General features: G+C 46.5%; 1 long non-coding RNA gene across 1 annotated transcript; it reads right to left on the reverse strand.

Annotated features, from left to right (window-relative positions):
* Positions 1–1,483: 1,483 nt before the first annotated feature.
* LOC140407151 (uncharacterized) lies at positions 1,484–17,509 on the reverse strand. The gene is made up of 3 exons (XR_011939489.1): positions 17,351–17,509; positions 4,535–4,587; positions 1,484–1,630 (listed from the first exon to the last, which is right to left on the reverse strand). It is a non-coding gene; the product is annotated as an uncharacterized lncRNA (long non-coding RNA).
* Between the last annotated feature and the right edge of the window lie 5,279 nt (positions 17,510–22,788).

Here is a 22,788-nt window from a genome sequence, read left to right on the forward strand (position 1 = left end):
TGCCTCAGTGCTCGAATCCTCCATCGTGCCCTCCTTAATCACAGCTGTGATATCATCTCTGACCAGTAATGCAACTCCTCCACCCCTTTTTCCTCCCTCTCTATCCCTCCTGAAGCATCTATACCCTGGGATATCCATCCGGTCCAGGTCATTTATCCACCATCAGCCCTTTCAGTTTCCCCAGAACCTTCTCCTTAGTAATGGTCACTTCACTCACCACTGCCCCATGATTCTCCTGGAGCTCTGGCAGCCCACTGGTGTCTCCCACCGTGAAGACTGATGCAAAGTAACTATTCGTCTGCCATTTCTTTGTTTCCTATTATTACTTCTCCAGCCACATTTTCCAGTGGACCAATGTCTATTTTTGTCTCGCTCTTACCTTTTATATATTGAAAAAAACTCTTCCTATCTTCCTTTGTATACTACCTAGCTTGCACTCATACTTCATCTTCTTCCCCCTTATTGCTTTTTTAGTTGTCCTCTGCTCGCTTTTAAAGGCTTACCAATCCTCTGGCATCCCACTAATCCTCGCCACTTTGTATGCTTTTTCTTTAGCTTTTATGCTGTCCTCGACTTCCCTTGTCAGCCTTGTCCTCCCCTCAGCATGTTTCTTCCTCCTTGGGATGAATTTTGGTTGTGCCTCCCGAATAACCCCCCAAAACCTCCTGCCATTGCTGTTCCACTGTCTTCCCTGCTAGGCTCCTTTTCCAATCAACTCTGGCCAGCTCCTCCCTCATGTCTTTGGAGTTACCCTTATTTAATTGTAATACCGGTATATCTGGTTGCAGTTTCTCCCTCTCAAACTGCAGGGTAAATTCTATCATATTGTGGTCACTGCTCCCTAAGGGTTCCTTCACCTTAAGTTCCCTAATCAAGTCTGCCTCATTACACATCACTAAATCCTGAATTGCCTCTTACCTAGTAGGCTCTGTCACAAGCTGCTCCAAAAAAACATGTTTTCGACATTCCACAAATTCCTTTTCTTGGGATCCACTACCAACTTGATTTTCCCAGTCCATGTGCATATTGAAGTCCCCCATGATTATTGTAATATTGCCTTTTTTACATGCCTTTTCTATCTCCTGATTTATTTTCTGCCCCATATCCTGACTACTGCTAGGGGGCCTGTACATAACTCCCATCAGGGTCTTTTTACCTTTGCGATACCTCAACTCTACCCATAGAGATTCTATGTCTTCTGATCCTATAATCGCTCCTTGCTATCGATTTAACTTCATTCCTTACTAACAACGCAACCCTGCGTCTTTGCCCATCTGCCTGTCCTTTCGATATGACACAGATCAAGTGAAAAGAAAAATACTGTCTTCCCACCCCTTGTCATGGACACTTAGTTATTTCTTTCTTTCATCTGATTAAGGTAAAATAAGTAAATAAGCTGTTTACAAAATTAGTTTGGTTCTGACATAGAAGCTTCAAATAACATACTTCAAGTTATGGAATACTGAACACTGATGTGAACATACTGTTATAAATTTCACTGATGAGATCCTTTTCTTGCACATGATGGTACTATTGATGGAGGCCGTCGCCAGGGTATAAATATCCAACTGGTTATTTGAAGCCACAATATAACTGTTTCCGCTTGGGGACCATTGGACAATTTGAGCATCTAAGATACCAAAGTAAAATAGAATTCATGAATATTCACGTACAGGTATTTAATGGAACTTAACACAGACAAGTGTGAGGTCATGCATTTAGGAGGTCAAACAGTCATCGGGAGTACATAATAAGTGGGAATATATTAAGAAGGTTAGATGAAATAGATCTTGGTGAACAAGTACATAGGTCCCTAAAGGCAGCAGTTCAAGTAGACAAGGTTGTTAAGAAAGCATATGGAATGCTCTCCTTCACCGGCAGAGGTATAGAATATAAAAATAAGGATATAATGTTGGAATTGTATAAAACACTGGTGTGGCTGCAACTGGAGTATTGTGTGCAGTTCTGATCCCCACATTACAGGAAGGACGTAATTGCTCTGGAGATAGTGCAGATGAGGTTTACAAGAATGTTGCCAGGGCTAGAAAAGTGTAGCTACGAGGAGAGGTTGGGGTTATTTTCCTTGGAACAAAGAAGGCATGGTGTGATTCAATTGAGGTGTGCAAAATTATGAGGGAAGAAATAGAGTGGACAGGATAATTTTTTCCCTTGGTGGAGAATTCTAGAACCAGAGGACATGAACTGTTGCTTCACAGCGCCAGGGTCCCAGGTTCGATTCCCACTTGGGTCACTGTCTGTGCGGAGTCTGCACATTCTCCCCGTTCCTGCGTGGGTTTCTTCGGGTGCTCCGGTTTCCTCCCAGCTTGTTAGCTGAACTGGACATTCTGAATTCTCCCTGTGTACCCGAACAGGCGGCGGAGTGTGGCGAGTAGGGGCTTTTCACAGTTACTTCATTGCAGTGTTAATGTAAGCCTACTTGTGACAATAATAAAGATTAAAGATTCAAGTTGCAGAAGATGGAGAGGGGACATGAGCAAGAACTTTCTACCTAGAGGGTAGTGGGAGTCTGGAATTCACTGCCTAGATTTGGTGGTGGCGGCAGAGACCCTAAACTCTTTTAAAAATGTACCTAGATCTGCACCTCAAGTGTTGCAAGCTATGGACCAGTTGCAGGAAGATGGGATTAGAAAGGGCACCTGGTGCCGTCGGGCTGGCATGGACAAGATGGGCCGAATGGCCTTCTTCTGTGCTGTAACTTTTCTATGGTACTTGTAACAGAAATAAATGCCACCAAAAATATGACAACACTGATCTGATATTTGCCTTAACTGCACTTGTGTACATAATAAATAAACTTCAGGCAAAGAAATATAAGAGGCTTGGGTGGTCTTGGTGCAATGATGTCACTTCAGTTATGAAGGGTCCAGAGATGTTTCCAGAGCGATGGGATGAAAGTTTATTGCTTTCCATTCAGTCTGCATGTGTCTCTTTGTTCTCTGCTCAATTTGCCTGTGTGAATCTCTCTCCTATCTCTCTGTAATAATAATAGTCTTTATTATTGTCACAAGTCGGCTTACATTAATACTGCAACAAGGTTACTGTGAAAAGCCCCTAGTCGCCACATTCTGACTGTTTGGGTGTACGGAGGGAAAATTCAGAATATCCAATTCACCTAACAAGCACGTCTTTTGGGACTTGTGGGAGGAAACCGGAGCACCCGGAGGGTGGTGAATCATGCAGAAATGGAGAGAACGTGCAGACTCTGCACAAACAGTGACCCAAGCCGCGAATCGACCCTGGGGCCCTGGCACTGTGAAGCAACAGTGCTAACCACTGTGCTACCGTGCCGCCCGTCACTTATCCAGTCCAGCTAAGTAACTCTTCTTCTCTCTCTTACTCTCTATAATCATTTGACTATCCCCTCTTTTATTTGGCTGTGCTTCTCTTGATGTGTCTGTGTGTCTCTCTTTCTTTCACTTGTCTCAGTATCTCTCACTCCTCTCCACTCTCCTGTTATAATGCCTGTTAGCAAGTCAGTAATACAAAAGGTCAAACATTTGATTTACCATCTGTGATATGTCAGGTTTGGAACAATCAGGGCATTACAATTAAGGGGAGCTTTGGAGAACTGGGAACAGCAAGAATGACCATTTCAAGATATTGGAAAGATTGCTGTTATCCTAAACTGTACTTTACCTTCAGGGAAGTCAAAAAGGGATGAAAAAAGGGATGAAAGCAGATAAAACTGGACCAGAAAATGTCTCTTCACCTAAACTCAACTGTAAAGGATTCTTTATGAAATATGTGTGGGTAATCTCATGCCAGATCTGTCCACTTCTAAATTGGAATTTGGCATTAATAACTGTCTTACTGAAAAGAGAGCATGATGGAAAAATTGGTTGAATAATGCTGCTTCAAATATCACTACACAAGCTAGAACCAGAGAATTCCTACAATAGAGGAGGCCATTCAGCTCATCAAATCTACAGCAACCCTCTAAAATATTGGAACAAAATTGCAACCATATTGTGACAACAGGAAATAATGCTTGCAGACAGGACGATATAAACACCAAAAAGCAAATTCAGACAGATCACTGAGCATCTTGTTCATAGAATCCCCACAGTGCAGAAGGAGGCCATTTGGCCCATCGCATCTACATCGACCATCTGAAAGAACACCTAGGCCCACTCCCCTATGCCTTATAATCCCACCTACCCCTTGGACACGAAGGGACAATTTAGAATGGCCAATCCACCTAACCTGCACATCTATGGATTGTGGGAGGAGATCAGAGCACCCGGAGGAAACCCACACAGACACAGGTAGAATGTGCAAACTCAACAGTCACCCAAGGTTGGAATTGAACCCTGGTATCTGGTGCTGTGAGGCAGCAGTGCTAACCACTGTGGCACCCTTGGGGTGAAGTTTAAATGTTTGATGCTTGTATCTGAGCTAGAACTGTATAACACTGGACCGGAGTACATGTAATAAACATATATTCTATCAAATTCCAAGTTTGCTCACTTTTATCACTATAAAATGTTTTAAATAAATTACAGATTAAACTTACTCTGCTTTATATTTTTGATGAATGCAGGTTTTCCATTAATCAGATTCCATGTTCTGTCGATATAAAAAGAAGTAATTTAGATCAATTACATTTGCATTACTCAAACTACTTAAACTTGTGCCAAACAGCGATGCAAAATGGGTGCTAAGCTTGAACTTTCATGTCTGCTTTAGCGCAAGGATACAGTTATTATGTACCTCGTCAGGAAATGTATACAAAACTTGTGAAATGTTGTACAAGGCAGTATCATATTACACCATACACCTTGGCTGCTGGAACACCACCAAAACAGCCACAGATGAAAAGCGTTTCATTAACATCCTTTTTTTCGAAACCGCCACAAGGTGACAATGTCAATTTTGAGGGCAAATGCTCCAAAAGTTCGTCAAAGAAATTACAGGGCATGGTAACAATGAACATGAATTCACAAGCAGTCGAAAACAGAAACGAAACTCGCTATTTCTAAAAGCCTGCTGTACTTTTATGCCAAAAAATGAATTCCCAGCCAACTCACACTATCAAGTCTCCACGTTTCTATCCAATCAACTGCAGCTTAATGGGTTGTTGACAACATAACCTGAGCTAGCTCGGAGGGCCTGAATGGGATGTGTTAAATCTAATGGAAGGGAAGCTGCCAAACAACCCAGGCAAAACTTGGGCAGCACGGTAGCACAAGTGGATAGCACTGTGGCTTCACAGCGCCAGGGTCCCAGGTTCAATTCCCCACTGGGTCACTGTCTGTGTGGAGTCTGCACGTTCTCCCTGTGTTTGCACGTTCTCCCTGTGTCTGCATGGGTTTCCTCCGGGTGCTCCGGTTTCCTCCCACAGTCCAAAGACGTGCAGGTTAGGTGGATTGGCCATGAAAAATTTCCCTTTGTGACCAAAGGTTAGGAGAGATTATTAGGTTACGGGAATAGGGGGAAGTGAGGGCTTAAGTGGGTCGGTGGAGACTCAATGGGCCGAATGGCCTCCTTCTGCACTGTATATTCTATGTTCCTATGTAAAACTGTGAGGAATTGTAACAGAACTGTATACCATCACTTTTTAACATAGTACATTAAGCTATTGATGAAAAAGAGCAGAGGGCACAATGTCTCTTCCAAAAGGAACAGAACTGACTGCAATTTATAAGGCAGTAAAAATATTACCTTACAGAATGAAAATTTAATTCAGTTGATGTAAACCAGTGCCCCTGGCAACAACTTACATTTGTTACACTTACATTCATTAAAAACAATGAAGTGGAAAACTGCTTTACTCAAGAAGGAAAGAGGTGGCTAATATTCATGCATCGCATCAGAAAATTAATCTGAATTGATGCACACCCTATGCAAAAAAACCATAGGTGCCAGATCAATTCCTGTATTAGAATATGGTGGAATGGAGATTATGATTGTTCATTATGATGGATCAGGTATCTGATACAACACTATGGTAGTTTAAACCAGCATGGCATTTCCAGTGGCACACAATCGGAACCCACATCCAGGACTGCAAACTGGCCTGGCTCAGATTTGACCCAATTTAGTGTTCAGCAGTTTCCGACTAGTTCAAAGACATTGAACTTCAAATACTCATTTAGGAACAGAGAATGGATTTTTGTGAACAGTTAATGGATTTTTTCCGAAATGGAGGGAGGTTGTAGTGGAGCTCCCCAGGGATAGCTGAAGGTTGGTAACTTTTGTCTTGTTCCATTGGAGCAAAGGGACCCCTTCAGAGCAGAAGTGTTTGATTTGGTGCAGCCGAAGAGCTGAATGAAGCTTGAGTTTACAGGGGAATGGAATCCCAGAAGACGAGACTGAAACTCTGAGGTGGGCCGATGTTGTTACCAAAGTTGAAACAGCCTTTAGAGAAAATTGAGGGAGAAGATGAAGACTGGAATTCCTTAAGAGAAAGACAGAGTCTCAGTGACATTGGTTTACTCTGTTTCCTGATATCTGGGTGGGCTAACATACGAACATTGGAATTAGGAGCAGAGGTAGGCAATTCAGCCCTTCAGCCTACTTCTTCATTCAATCACATCATGGCTGATCTCGTCCTGGTCTCAAAGCCACCCCCTACCTGTTCCCCATATCCCTTTAGCCCGTTCTTTATCTCCCTTGTGAAACCATTTAACATTTGGACTCCATCGCACTATGGGGCAACAAGTTCCACAAATTCACCACCCTCTGCGAGAAGTCGTGCCTCCAAATCTCAGTTTTAAATCTACCACTTCTCAACCTATATGTATGACCTCTTGTTCTAGATTGCCGCACAAGGGGGAACATTTGGTTTACGTTTACTTACTTTATCAATCCCTTTTAGTATTTTATATACCGCGATCTGATCCCCTCTCATCCTTTTAAATTTCAGTGAGTACAAGCCCAAACTGTTTAATCTCTCCTCATACGTCAACCTTTTCATCCCCGGAATCAAACATCCTCTGAACTGTTTCCAATGCCACCACATCCTTCCTCAAATAAGGAGACCAAAACATAGAACATACAGTGCAGACGGAGGCCATTCGGCCCATCGAGTCTGCACCGACCCACTTAAGCCCTCACTTCCACCCTATCCCCGTAACCCAATAACCCTTCCCAACTTTTTTCGTCACTAAGGGCAATGTATCATGGCCAATCCACCTAACCTGCACATCTTTGGACTGTGGGAGGAAACCGGAGCACCCGGAAGAAACCCACGCAGACACGGGGAGAACTTGCAGACTCCTCACAGACAGTGACCCAGCAGGGAATCCAACCTGGGACCCAGGCGCTGTGAAGCCACAGTGCTATTCACTTGTGCTACCATGCTACCCTGGACACAAAACCCCAGATGTGGTGTCACCAATACCCTATACAATTGCAAATCACTTCTCGACTTTTATACTCCAGTCCTTTTGCAATAAACACTAACATTCTATTTGGCTTTCTTATTACATTTTGTACCAGCATACAGACTTTCTGTGATTCATGAACAAAGACACCCAGATCCCTCTGCCCAGACACATTTTGAATCTGCTTTCCATTTAGATAATAATTTGCCTATGTTTTTGGCCAAAATGGATAACCTCACACTTATCGACATTAAACTTCAGCTGCCAAATTATGGCCCAAAATCCTAGCCTATCTATATCTGTCTGTAAAATCTGTATGTCAAACAAAGAACAAAGAACAAAGAAATGTACAGCACAGGAACAGGCCCTTCGGCCCTCCAAGCCCGTGCCGACCATACTGCCCGACTAAACTACAATCTTCTACACTTCCTGGGTCCGTATCCTTCTATTCCCATCCTATTCATATATTTGTCAAGATGCCCCTTAAATGTCCCTATCGTCCCTGCTTCCACTACCTCCTCCGGTAGTGAGTTCCAGGCACCCACTACCCTCTGCGTAAAAAACTTGCCTCGTACATCTACTCTAAACTTTGCCCCTCTCACCTTCAACCTATGCCCCCTAGTAATTGACCCCTCTACCCTGGGGAAAAGCCTCTGACTATCCACTCTGTCTATGCCCCTCATAATTTTGTAGACCTCTATCAGGTCGCCCCTCAACCTCCTTCGTTCCAGTGAGAACAAACCGAGTTTATTCAATCGCTCCTCATAGCTTATGCCCTCCATACCAGGCAACATTCTGGTAAATCTCTTCTGCACCCTCTCTAAAGCCTCCACATCCTTCTGGTAGTGTGGCGACCAGAATTGCCTTGTTTAGCCATGGAACGTTTTTCAATTCCTCTTTCTCTCATGAATATTCTTGAATTAAGAGTTGTTTAATATCTCTATGAATATCCGCCATTGTTCCTCAACTGTCCGACCTTCAATTATTTTTGCCCAGTCTACTTGGGCCAACTTTTTCCTCAGGCCTGTATAATTAATTACCTCTGTCCAACGCTAAAACTCTAATATGGCACTCTGTCCTCTTTCGTTCAATCTGAATTTGAAATTCTAGCATGCTGAGATCACTCCTTCCAAGAGGATCCTTAACGGCAAGACTATTTATCAATCCTTCTTAGTTACATAATTCGAAATCCAAAATAGCCTTCTCCCTGGTTGGCTCCATAACATATTGCTCTAACAAATAATCTCTCATACACTCTATGAAATCTCCCTCGAGGCTACCCTTGCCAATTTGCTTAATCCAGTCAATATGCATGTTAAAATCATGCCCGATTGCCGTTGTGCACTTCTCACAGGCCCTCATTATTTCTTGGTTTATACTATGCCCCACTTTGGAGGTATAGCTCAGGGGCCTGTAAAATACTCCTACAAAATGAGTTTTTTCCCTTGTTTTTTTATTTCCACCAATATTGATTCAACATCTTGGCCCTTAGTGCCAATCTCATTTCTTAATACAGCCTTGATGTCATCTTTAACCAATAAAGCAACTCCAGCTCCTGTTCCATCCTGCCTATCCTTTTGGAATACCGAGTTCCCTTGGACATTTAACTCCAAGTGCCGGTCCTCGACCTCAGGTAGGGTGCTCTTTCCAAGAGTCAGTGCAGACTCGATGGGCCGAATGGCCTCCTTCTGCACTGTAAATTCTATGAAATCTATGTAATCCTGCAACCATGTGCCGTCAGCTCATTCCGAATACAGAGTGCATTTAGGTATAAGGTTTTTAAATATATCCTTCTGTCTTTTTGTTAGGCCCCCTTGCAGACTGAAGATCTGTTTGTGCTCCCCTATCCTCCGACCCTCCAGCTTCACAGTAGTCTCAGTAGTCTCTCACCTCAGGCACCAATCCATCCAAGGTGCCCCACCCTCCTATGCCACTATCCTCCTCTCTCTTCCCTCCCTTTCCTCATTCCTTCGCATACCTTCCGAGGGGAAAGAGTGCATTGTTCCACCTCGCTCGTCCCCTGAAGTCCCCTGTCCATTTTCAAATCTACACCGACACTACAAAGCCCACATTGTGGTGGGCGTGGCACTTGCCCTGATGGTTACTCCCCCTACGCCAGTGGCGGGGCAGTCCAGAGACACCGATGCGGGGGAACTGGCCTCTTTGGCCTACACTACTCCTGTAGCCTGCCACCCTTCCGGCTGCAAACCCCAAAGCTGGGAGTGAAACAGGGCTGGTTTAGCTCAGTGGGCTAGATAGCTGGTTTGTAATGCAGAACAAGGCCAGCAGTGCGGGTTCAATTCCCGTACCAGCTTACCCGAACAGGAGCCGGAATGTGGCAACTAGGGGCTTTTCACAGTAACTTCATACTTGGGACAATAAAAGATTACTATTATGATTAAGTGCTACACTCACCCCACAGTCACCATAGAGGTTTGCGTTCATGCAATGGCCGGGGTCATCAACCCTTCGGCCATTGTGACCGCCTCTCGTATGTAAGGTAAGGTTGCATTCTCCGGAGGGCCTAGCGGGTAGTCCACCTCGCCCTTGAAAAGGGGCTCACGGTACGTGGACCCTCTTGAGGCCACCGTCGTGAGGGTTATACTCTCCAATGTCCTGCCCTACCTCCCTATGGATCTGCTCCGCCCCCACCTCCAGCCACTGGGGGAGGTACGTTCCAAGGCAGCACCGCTCCCTCCTGGCCTAAGGTACCAGGTTTTCGTCCACCTGGCCCAGGAGGAGGTATTCGATGGGGATTCAAAGTCTCCCATCAAAGGGAGACTTTACGTATATTTTGGTCTGCAGATGGCGGGTGGTGCCATGCCTGCAAGAAGGTGGGCATGTGCGAAAGAATTGCCCCGCCTTCAAGGCCACCACGGACAACAAGGCAGCCGAGGCTGGCACCGCACCCTCTCTCCTGACGTTACCACTCCAGCTCCACGAGGGGACACCATCCAGCGCCTACCAACCAATCGGTTGCCGACATGGAGGAGGGAGGGCATCCGCAAGACCACAAGACCTGTAGGATGGCGAGGCAAGGATCGACCCCACACATTCCCGACTCCATCGGCCGAGAGAGCTCCGCGCCCTGGAACTCCGGCTCGAATGCGACTGATACACCTTGACCTGCGAACGCTCCAACTCATCTAAGGCCCATTGACGCCTCAGCGTCGGTACTGGGCCCAGCATCGCTTTAGCACGGGTCAACAAGAGTGGCGGCAGTGATGCACCCGACCTGAGCGCCGCGTAGATCAGTGAAGCCATGTCCCCAGGGGTAAAGTGTCGAGGAAAGAGCACCCCCCCCACCCCACCCACACACACACCGAGAACGGCGCCACTCCTTTGAGGGTTCTGCTGGGACAAGAGACTGCACTGGGTTGCTGGAATGGGTTCCTAGTGCCATCTATGTTGAGGCTGGCTATGGTCACATCCTGTCAGACATTTTGTCGAAGCTTGTCATCTTGAATTCATCATGACAATTGCAAGAATACCAATGTCAAAGGAAACAACAACTTTATACCATACGAGAAGAGAATGCCCATTAGTTAGCACGTGGACTCAGATTGTTGAAGGTGGTACAATGGAAAATGTACCTGTTAATGATGACTGATAGTTAAGTGCCAAGTATTATTTGAAAATTGAAACCAGGCAGCTTGACTCTGACAGGTGAAGACTCTGATAGGTCCCTGAGGAATGAACCCGTGAATAGCTATCACTTATTTTGTTCAGCTGAGTCAGGCACATTTTATTTAGCTGAGACAGGGACAATGTGTGCATGTTCTTTCTGTCTGCAAAGAACAGGGCCTTGTGTATTATCTGCTTCCAATACACACAAATATGTTACACTGCGAGCCTGACTGACAATCATAAATCGGTCATCAGAATCTTTTTTTGTAGCAATATTCAAATTGTTTGCAACAAATTTCAGATATGCTGACACAGAAAGAAGAATCTCATCATATGTCCCATAATTATTTATCTACCAGCGTTTAAATTACTTTTAAAACTCAAAACTATATTTTGAAAAGCATCAGGATAGATAAGTCCCCTGGGCCTGACAGGATATACCCAAGGTTACTACGGGAAACGAGGGAGGAGATTGCTGCGCCGTTGGCGATGATCTTTGCGCCCTCACTCTCCACTGGAGTAGTACCGGATAATTGGAGGGAGGCGAATGTTGTTCCCCTGTTCAGGAAAGGGAATAGGGAAATCCCTGGGAATTACAGACCAGTCAGTCTTACGCCTGTGGTGAGCAAAATATTGGAAAGGATTCGGAGACATAGGATTTATGATTATTTAGAAAAACATATATATATATATTTTTTTATAATATATTTTATTCAACTTTTTCGGCCAAACAAAACAGTACAAAGGGTTTTCCCCTTTTTACAACAGCAAAACAATATAAATAACCGTGACCGTATTTTAACAAATAAATAAATAATATATAAACTAAATGGCAACTGTAGAAAAACATAGTTTGATTAAAGATAGTCAGCTTTGTGAGGGGCAGGTCATGCCTCACAAGCCTCATTGAATTCTTTGAGGATGTGATGAGACACATTGCTGAAGGTCGGGCAGTGGATGTGGTGTATGTGGATTTCAGTAAGGCATTCTATAAGGTTCCCCATGGTAGGCTCATTCAGAAAGTTAGGGGGGCATGGGATGCAGGGAAATCTGGCTGTCTGGATACAGAATTGGCTGGCCGAAAGACAGCGAGTGGGAGTGGAAAGTATTCTGCCTTGAGGTCAGTGACCAGTGCTGTCCCGCAGGGATCTGTGCTGGGACCTCTGCTCTTTGTGGTTTTTATAAATCACTTGGATGAGTAAGTGGAAGGGTGGGTTAGTAAGTTTGCTGATGGCACGAAGGTTGGTGGAGTTGTAGATAGCATCGAGGGCTGTTGTAGGTTACAACAGGCCATTGACAGGATGCAGAGCTGGGCTGAGAAGTGGCAGATGGAGTTTAACCTTGATAAATGTGAAGTGATTCATTTTAGAAGGTCGAATTTGAATGCTGAATACAGGGTTAAAGGCAGGATCCTTGGAAGTGTGGACGAACAGAGGCATTTTGGGGTCAATGTACATAGATCCCTCAAAGTTGCCACCCAGGTAGATAGGGTTGTTAAGAAGGCGTATGGTGTGTTGTCTTCATTAGCAGGGGGATTGAGTTTAAGAGCCGTGAAATTTTGCTGCAGCTTTATAAAACCCTGGTTAGACCACACTTGGAATATTGTGTCCAGTTCTGATCGCCTCATTATAGAAAGGATGTGGATGCTTTGGAGAGGGTGCAGAGGAGATTTACCAGGAAGCTGCCTGGACTGGAGGGCATGTCTTATGAAGAAAGGTTGAGGGAGGTAGGGCTTTTCTCCATGGAGCGAAGGAAGAAAGAGAGGTGACTTCATAGAGGTGTACAAGGTGATGAGAGGCATGGATAGAGTGATTGGCAAGAGACTTTTCCCCAGGATGGAAATGGCTGTCACAAGAACAAAGAACAAAGAAATGTACAGCACAGGAACAGGCCCTTCGGCCCTCCAAGCCCGTGCCGACCATGCTGCCCGACTAAACTACAATCTTCTACACGTCCTGGGTCGGCATCCCTCTATTCCCATCCTATTCATGTATTTGTCAAGATGCCCCTTAAATGTCACTATCGTCCCTGCTTCCACCACCTCCTCCGGTAGCGAGTTCCAGGCACCCACTACCCGCTGCGTAAAAAACTTGCCTCGTACATCTACTCTAAACCTTGCCCCTCTCACCTTAAACCTATGCCCCCTAGTAATTGACCCCTCTACCCTGGGGAAAAGCCTCTGACTATCCACTCTGTCTATGCCCCTCATAACTTTGTAGACCTCTATCAGGTCGCCCCTCAACCTCCTTCGTTCCAGTGAGAACAAACCGAGTTTATTCAACCGCTCCTCATAGCTAATGCCCTCCATACCAGGCAACATTCTGGTAAATCTCTTCTGCACCCTCTCTAAAGCCTCCACATCCTTCTGGTAGTGTGGCGACCAGAATTGAACACTATACTCCAAGTGTGGCCTAACTTAGGTGCTGCAACATGACTTGCCAATTCTTATACTCAATGCCCCGGCCAATGAAGGCAAGCATGCCGTATGCCTTCTTGACTACCTTCTCCACCTGTTTGCCCCTTTCAATGACCTGTGGACCTGTACTCCTAGATCTCTTTGACTTTCAATACTCTTGAGGGTTCTACCATTCACTGTATATTCCCTCCCTGCATTAGACCTTCCAAAATTCATTACCTCACATTTGTCCGGATTAAACTCCATCTGCCATCTCTCCGCCCAAGTCTCCAAACAATCTAAATCCTGCTGTATCCTCTGACAGTCCTCATCGCTATCCGCAATCCCACCAACCTTTGTGTCGTCTGCAAACTTACTAATCAGACCAGTTACATTTTCCTCCAAATCGTTTATATATACTACAAACAGCAAAGGTCCCAGCACATATCCCTGTGGAACACCACAAGGGGACATAATTTTAAGGTGATTGGAGGAAGGTATAGTGGAGATGTCAGAGGTAGGTTCTTTACAGAGAGTGGTGGGTGCGTGGAATGCACTGCCAGCAGGGGTGGTGGAGTCAAGAGTCATGAGGGACTTTTAAGCGACTCTTGGACAGGCACATGGACAGCAGTAAATTGAAGAGGTGTAGGTTCGGTTGATCTTAGATGAGGATAAATAGTTGGCACAACATCGTGGGCCGAAGGGCCTGTACTATATTTTCTTACTTAAGATAGAGAAAAAATATTATACTATCTTAGTTACATTTGTTGCTGAAACTAAGTCAATAGTTTTAGTGTGACAATCATTTTGTGGCCGGAATCAATGTTATTTAAAAGAATAAATGTAACATGGTCAGAAGCCATTTTGAACTAACCTAGAAGACATTTTTAAAAAGCTAAACCAGTTACATAATTATTGGAATCAGCGAGATCAGTTAAACAGAGAGCCTTAATTTTGAGACAATAAACAGATGTATTAGTAAGTCTGCTCATATAACCTGTAACACAAAGTTTATAATGTTTTATGACTTATATTATACATAATTAACACTTGATTTTAAGTACACTAGTCACAGGCTGCTCTCCCGTCTGGAAAGACGAGATGCAACTCTCGGGACCTTGTAGGCCTTGACTGAACGAATAAATATGGATTTATTCAGACTGTCTCAATTATAAATTGACAGACAGTTAAATTAACCAATTATTGTTTGACACTTGGGTTAACTCAAAATAAGAGAAACAGCTTAAAAGAAGCCATTGCCTTAAGGTTAAGACAATGTGCATCAATATTGTAACTGGTCTGATTCGTAAGTTTGCGGACGACATAAAGGTTGGTGGAATTGCGGATAGCGGTGAGGACTGTCAGAGGATACAGCAGGATTTAGATTGTTTGGAGACTTAGGCAGCGAGATGGCAGATGGAGTTTAATCCGGATAAATGTGAGGAAGGTCTAATGCAGGTAGGGAATACAAAGTGAATGGTAGAACCCTCAAGAGTATTGAAAGTCAGAGAGATCTAGGTGTACAGGTCCACAGGTCACTGAAAGGGGCAACACAGGAGGAGAAGGTAGTCAAGAAGGCATACGGCATGCTTGCCTTCATTGGCCGGGGCATTGAGTATAAAAATTGGCAAGTCATGTTGCAGCTGTATAAAACCTCAGTTAGGCCACACTTGGAGTATAGTGTTCAATTCTGGTCGCCACACTACCAGAAGGATGTGGAGGCTTTAGAGAGGGTGAAAAAGAGATTTACCAGGATGTTGCCTAGTATGGAGGGCATTCGCTATGAGGAGAGGTTGAATAAACTTGGTTTGTTCTCACTGGAACGAAGGAGGTTGAGGGGCGAACTGATAGAGGTCTATACAATTATGAGGGGCATAGACAGAGTGGATGGTCAGAGGCTTTTCCCCAGGGTAGAGGGGTCAATTACTAGGGGGCATAGGTTTAAGGTGTGAGGGGCAAGGTTTGGAGGAGATGCACGAGGTAAGTTTTTTTTTATATACACAGAGGGTAGTGGATGCCTGGAACTCGCTGCCGGAGGTGGTGGTGGAAGCTGGGTCGATAGTGACGTTTAAGGGGCATCTTGACAAATAAATGAATAGGATGGGAATAGAGGGATACGGACCCCGAAAGTGTAGACAATCTTAGTTTAGACGGGCAGCATGGTCGGCGCAGGCTGCACGTCGGCAGCACGTTCCTGTGCTGTACTTTTCTTTGTTCTTTGTAATAGCTAAAACCATAAGACCATAAGTTGGAATCCTGGAGCCCTTTTATAGCTCGTAAAAAAGGTCTTGTTTTAAAACTCCAAGCATCTCGGTCTGGTCACTCGTGAATGAGAGTGTGAAGTACACTATTGCCAAATTGCTACATTTTCTCCATGACAATATTAATTAGCTGGATTACTTTATAAAGTCATTTTTTTGTGCTCTACAAAATGGACAACCGTCGAGCAGGCAAAACGTTTCCACCTGTTCACTTGATGCCTTGCAGCAGTTTCAAAGCAACAACGGTCACACAGACGGTGAGTTTGCTCCAACCACTTTCAAACAAAGGCAAGTCTTTCAATCTCCTATAATGGTGCTAATGGCCGAAGCATTAGCAGTCATAGTAAAATACTATCGACAAGAGAGAACCAATGTTTCGTGCTCCGGTAACAAAGGAATCCTGATTCCAATTAAACACCTTGGCCTTAGCGGGGTTCCGGTCACTTGGAATAACTCCCAAATTGTAAATCACACCAGGTTCTATACGGGCAGCACGGTCGCTCAAGTGGGGGCAGCACGGTAGCTCAAGTGGATGGCAGTGGCTTCACAACGCCAAGGTCCCAGGTTAGATTCCCCGCTGGGTCACTGTCTGTGCCGAGTCTGCACGTTCTCAGTGTCTGCGTGGGTTTCCTCCGGTTTCCTCCCGCAGTCCAAAGACGTGCAGGTTAGGTGGATTGGCTATGATAAATTGCCCTTAGTGACCAAAAAGGTTAGGAGGGGTTACTGGGTTATGGGGATAGGGTGGAAGTGAGGGCTTAAGTGGGTCGGTGCAGACTCGATGGGCCGAATGACCTCCTACTGCACTGTATGTTCTATGTTCTTAGTGTATACATCCTGTGTCCAACATTAGATATGTCACATGACCTGCCCCAATCTGCATTGTCATATTGCTCGTGGAACTGAATTCAAGCAGTTCCCGTTTGACCTCCAATGTGAACAGAACTCCAGGCTACAATCAAGCGCGGTAGCAGCAGAAAGAATCCTGGGCCTCATCAAATCCGCCAACTGCTGGAACCTTGGAACTCAAACCTCCAGACTAACTCACTGCGTACTTTCTCCCATCGTGGAAGTTGCACTTTGAAAACACTGAGCATTAAATAATTAGACAACCTCTCCTCAGAAGGAACATTCCAGTTGACTTCTAATTCTGGACACATGTAAAACCCTATCTTGTATTTTAGTTGGTCCTGCGTGAAACCCCTTCCTTATCCCTTATCTCCCATTTATTGTGAGAGTGTAAAAGGGGTGAAAGTTGCGAAATCCCTCCTGCATTTAGGTGTAAAAATAACCCAACCCTTTTTACTTCATCTTACCTAAAGCTTCCTGTGCAAGTTATTAGTAGAGGATTGGAACATTTCCAAATTTATGGGTTGGGGAAAATATGCCACCATTTTTAAAGGGCGAAAGAGGAAACCAAAATAAAAAAAACACATGGGTAAAGCGTGAAGAAATCAAGCAGTTTAAATTGACCCCCTCCTATCTCTGACATTTTGACTTGCTACCTTTCTACTTTTTAAATGTTTAATAAATTCTCCGAATTCAACACTTCGTGTTAATTCTTGCTGGATGATTAAGTCTTGTGGAACCTGGTGTGATTTACAATTTGGGAGTTATTCCAAATGACCGGAACCCCATAAATCTTCTTAAACATTGCATGTACATCATTGCGGAGATATTTATGTACCTGTAACCAGACCTGTATCCTAGATGTATCCACATACCTTAATGTTTTGTCTGTTCCCACTGATAACGCCAGCTTTCCAGATGGATGCACTGAAAGTGATGACACTTGGCCTCTGTTTAAAAAAAGAAACCAATTTAGCAGTGCATAATACAATCTATCTATTTCATTTTTTTTTCCTGTGGAGCACCGGCTTGGCCTGATTGAAACTCGCCCTCCTTCTCGCCACCTCCGCACTCCAATCTTGATACACGCGGATCACCGCGTTCTCCCGCCTGCTACTCTGTGTCTTCTTAGCCCATCTCAGGACCATCTCTCTGTCTTTGTAGCGGTGGAACCTCACCACTATTTCCCCTGCCTTCGGTTTTCTCACGAGGACCCGGTATGCTCCCTCCACTTCCAGGGGGCCCGTCAGGGCCTCAGCTCCCATTAAAGTATGGAGCATCGTACTCACATACGCCCCAACATCCGCTCCCTCTGACCCTTTGGGAAGACCCCAAATCCTTAAATTCTTCCTCCTCGAGCCATTTTCCAGGGCTTCCAGTCTCTCCATACACCTCTTATGCAGTGCCTCGTGCGTCTCTGTCTTCACCACCAAGCCCTGTATCTAGTCTTCATTCTCGGTTGCCTTTGCCTTCACTCCACGGAGCTCCATCTCCTGGGTCTTTTGCGTCTCCTTCAATCCCTCAATCGCCAGCAACATCGGCGCCAACACCTCCTTCTTGAGCTCCTCCACACATCGCCGGAGGAACTCCTGCTGTTCCGGGCCCCATACCATCTGGGCTCCCTCAGCCGCCATCTTGCTACTCCCTTCACTTCTCTGCCGCTGCTCCAGAGGATCCTCCGCAATCTGGCCACTACTATCTCTTCTTTCCATCCACACCCGGGGGGACTCCTTCCTTTATCGCCTCACACTGAGTTTGGCCGTGAAAAATTTCCGTTGGGGCTCCCAATAAGAGCCCAAAAGTCCGTTAAAACGGGAGGTGCCGAAACGTGCGACTCAGCTGGTCATCGCCGCAACCGGAAGTCTTCTATTAATACTCTTAATCAACAACTCATCCAGCGGCTTAAACATCCACTGCCTTCATCACAAGCTTACTGTGGATATTATGTGTACTATCTGCTGGATGCACCGCAGCAACCCACCATTGCTTTGACAGTACCTCGCAGCCTCATGATCTCCACCATCCAGAAAGACAAGGACAGCAGTTGCATGGGATGTCATCACGATCAAATCACCAGACATCCGGGGCGCGATTCTCCACTCCCACGCCGGCTGGGAGAATCGCCGGGGCCGCCAAAATTTCCGGGGACGCCGTTCCGACGCCCTCCCGCGATTCTCCCAAGCGGCGGGAACGGCCCGGTCGAATTTCGCGGGCCACAGGCCGGAGACACCGTAAATGGCGATTCTCCGGCACCCCCGCTATTCTGAGGCCCGGATGGGCCGAGCGGCCAGGCCAAAACAGCGGGTTCCCCCCGGCGCCGTCCACACCTGGTCGCTGCAGTCGTGGGCGGTGCGTGAACGCTGGGGGGGGGAAAGAGTGTAAATTCCACACAAACAGTTACCAGAGGCCAAAATTGAACCTAGATCCCTGGTGCTGTGAGACAGCAGTGCTAACCACCGTGCAGCCATGACGACCAAAGGTGGATGCTGAATTGGACTGGATGGAGAATTTGGGCATCATACGCCCGATGCAGTTTTCCGACTGGGCGGCACCGGTCATGAAACTGATGAATCATTTGTATGGCTAGTATAAAATGACGGTCAACCTCGTGTCTCGACTGGACTGTTATCTGCTCCGATCTTTATGCAAAGCTCTGGAGGTCGCACGTTTAAGAAACACGGCACGAGTCCCACTTGCCTCCAGTTGATCCTAACCCAGAGTCAAGACATTTGTAACCGTGAACACACACAGGGGTATATGATTACACCCATCTACCCGTTGGGGTTTCCTCCGCATGCGCAATACTCCAGCACGTAATGGAGAATATCCTGGAGGCCTAACCCGTGTGGCAGTCTATTTAGGCGATGTCCTGATCACGGGCTCATCCGACCAGGAGCATCTACAAAACCTGGCTGAGTGCTAAGGTGTTTTGAGGATGCCGGTGTCCACCCCGGTGGAACAAAGGTGTCTTCACTGTCCGAAGTAATGTACCTCAGCTACCGCGGAGACCGCCATAGCTTGCCCCCGGTGAAAGAAAAATTACAGACAATTCGTACAGGCAGGCTCCCGTACCAGGTGGCCCATCAAAACTCCGGTCATTCATGGGCCTGGTGAATTACTATGGCAAGTTCCTCCCAAACCTGGCCAGTTTTATCACCCCTCCACCGTCTGTGAAAGGTGGCGCAACATTGGGAGCGGGCCTGAGAGCAGTCGGCAGCTTTCGTCAAGGTGAAACAACAACTCTCATCAAGACTGCTGACCCACTTCGACCCAACCTAGCCACTCCCGTCGACATGTCTCCGCATGGCATCAGGGCCATGGTGGCCCACACTATGGACGACGGATCCGAATGTCCCATCACCTTTTCCTCAAGAACGTTGGCCGATGCGGAGACAAGATATGCTCAGATCGAGAAGGCGTGTTTGGCTGTCACGTTCGGGGTCAAGAAATTTAATCAATATGTCTATGGGCATTTCTTTACCGTTCCCATGGACCAAAAACCCCTCCTAGGGCTCTTCAAGCAAGATAGAGCGATTCCCATTGCTTTTGCCTGCATCCAGCATTGGCATTGCTGCTTGCAACATATGACTATGTTATGGAGCACCGCTCCGGAACCAAGATTCCCCAAGCCGACTCCTTAAGCCACCTGCCCCTACCACCAGGCCACCTACAGGTCGGCAAGATCATGGCCCCCCTCCATTTTATGGACCGGTCACCGGTCATAGCGTCGCGCATCCGCGAGTGGATCCAGACTGACCCTCAGTATGTCCGCCACATGGTGCAGTCTTGGGCTCAGCACAAGGGCCTTACCACAGGGCCTGAAGGCCCACACCACAAAGATGCAAGAGCTCAGCATAGAGGACGGCGTGCTCCTTTGGGGGACCTGCGTGGTGGTCACTGAACATGGATGCGGTCCACTCTTCATGGACCTTGCACCTTTAAGACCTCCAATACGTTCGACCAGTTTACTTACTCAAACGTTTTACTCAGGTGCCCTTATTTGCGAGATGAACAAAGGACAGGTGCCCTTATTTGCGAGATGAACAAAGGACAAAATAGGTTCACAGTTTAACTGCTGTGTGCTCTGTTTCAGACAGACAATGGCTCACCCCGCCTCACCAGACTGTGTCATACAACTTGAAAGCTTCTCAATTCATCGGGCGGACCGCACCGCTTCATCAGGAAAGCTAAGGGTGGAGGGGTTTTCCTCCCAATCAACACCTCCTGGTGCTTGGATGTGGCGACCCTGGCGACCTACTGCTCCCCGGAGCTGGAATACCTGACCGTGACGTGCCACCCATACCACATGAGTTCACTTCAGCCATTATCAAAGCTGTGTACATCCACCCCAAGCAGAAGTGAAGGCAGCACTGGACGAACTGTACAGAGTTGTAAACAACTACGAAACAGAGGCCTTCTTCATCGTGGCTGGGGACTTCAACAAGGCCAACGTCAAGAGTGTACTGCCATAATTCCACCAACATTTCTCCTGTCCCACCAGGGGCGACAACACTCTTGACCACTGCTACTCAAAAATCAAGAGTGCCTACCGTTCCATCCCTCCGACCGCACTTTGGAAAATCAGACCATAAGACGGTGCTCCTTTTCCTGGCATACAAGCAGAAACTCAAACGGGTGAATCCAGCTAAGAAGGTCATGCACTGCTGGTCCGAGGAAACAGAAGAGCTCCTACATGACTGCTTAGAGAGAGTGGACTGGTCCACATTTAAGAACGCAGTGACCAACTTAAAAGAGTATGGCACCACCGTCACAGACTTCATCAGCAAATGTGTGGGCGACTGTGTGCCAAAGAAACCATGGCTAAATCGAGAGATTAGACTCCCTACTGAAGGACAGGTGTGAGGCGTTCAAGTCAGGTGACCCTGACCTATACAAGAAATCCAGGTACAACCTCCGCAAAGCTATCCAAGATGCCAAGAGCGAATATCAGACCAAGCTAGAGTCACAGACTAGCGTTACAGACTCTCGGCGGTTGTGGCCGAGCAGTATTTCCAGCAGCAGCGCACCCCTCCCCGATGAACTCAATGCATTCCATGCTCGGTTCGAGCAGGAAACCAACGATCCGCTGTCCAGTGCCCCAGCAGCCCATAACACACCCATCACAGTTTCCGAAGTCAGATCATCCTTCCTGAACTTGAACCCTTGGAAGGAGACGGGTCCGATGGGACCCCTGGTCGTGCACTCAGAGCCTGCGCGGACCAGCTGGCAGATGTGTTCGCTGACATCTTTAACCTGTCCCTATTCCGCTCCGAGGTCCCCACCTGCTTCAAGAAGACCATCACACCGAATGGCGAACAAGGAAGAACCAGGCAACATGCCTCAATGACTACCGTTCGGTCATAATGAAGTTCTTTGAGAGATTGGTCATGAAGCGCATTAACTCTAGACTCCCAGAACACCTTGATCTACTGCAGTTTGCATACCGCCTCAACCGGTCCACAGCAGACGCCATCTCCTACACTCATCCCGAGAGCATTTCGACAACAAGGACTCCTACATTAGACTCCTATTTATTGACTACAGCTCCGCTTCAACACTATAATCCCAGCCAAGCTCTTCTCAAAGCTCCAAAACTTGGGACTTTCTCCTCACTCTGCAACTGGATCCTCAACTTTCTGACCACAGACCAATCAGTAAGAATAAACAACAACACCTCCTCCACAATACCAGGGCACCGCAAGGCTGCGTACTTAGCCCCCTGCTATACTCCCTGTACACATTCGACTGCGTGGCAAAATTTGGTTCCAACTCCATCTACAAGTTTGCTGACGATACAACCATAGTGAGCCGGATCTTGAATAACGATGAATCAGAATACAGGAGGGAGATAGAGAACCTAGTGGAGTGGTGCAGCGACAACACTCTACCCTCAACGGCAGCAAAACTAAAGAGCTGGTCATTGACTTCTGGAAGCCAAGTACTGTATACACCCCTGTCAGCATCAACGGGGCTGAGGTGCAAATTCCTAGGGGCACACATCACCAAAGATCTGTCCTGGTCCACCCATGTCGACGCGACCATCAAGAAAGCACAACAGTACCTATACTTCCTCAGGAAACAAAGGAAATTCGGCACGTCCACACTAACTCTTGCCAACTTTTACAGATGCACCGTAGAAAGCATCCTACGTGGCTGCATCACAGCCTGGTATGGCAAATGCGCGGCCCAAGACCGCAAGATTTCAGAGAGTCGTGAACACAGCCCAGTCCATCACACAAACCTGCCTCCCATCCATTGACTCCATCTACACCTCCCGCTGCCTTGGGAAAGCGGGCAGCATAATCAAAGACCC

This window comes from Scyliorhinus torazame, unplaced genomic scaffold (assembly GCF_047496885.1).
Source record: "Scyliorhinus torazame isolate Kashiwa2021f unplaced genomic scaffold, sScyTor2.1 scaffold_1210, whole genome shotgun sequence".
Classification (NCBI taxonomy): Eukaryota; Metazoa; Chordata; class Chondrichthyes; order Carcharhiniformes; family Scyliorhinidae; genus Scyliorhinus; species Scyliorhinus torazame.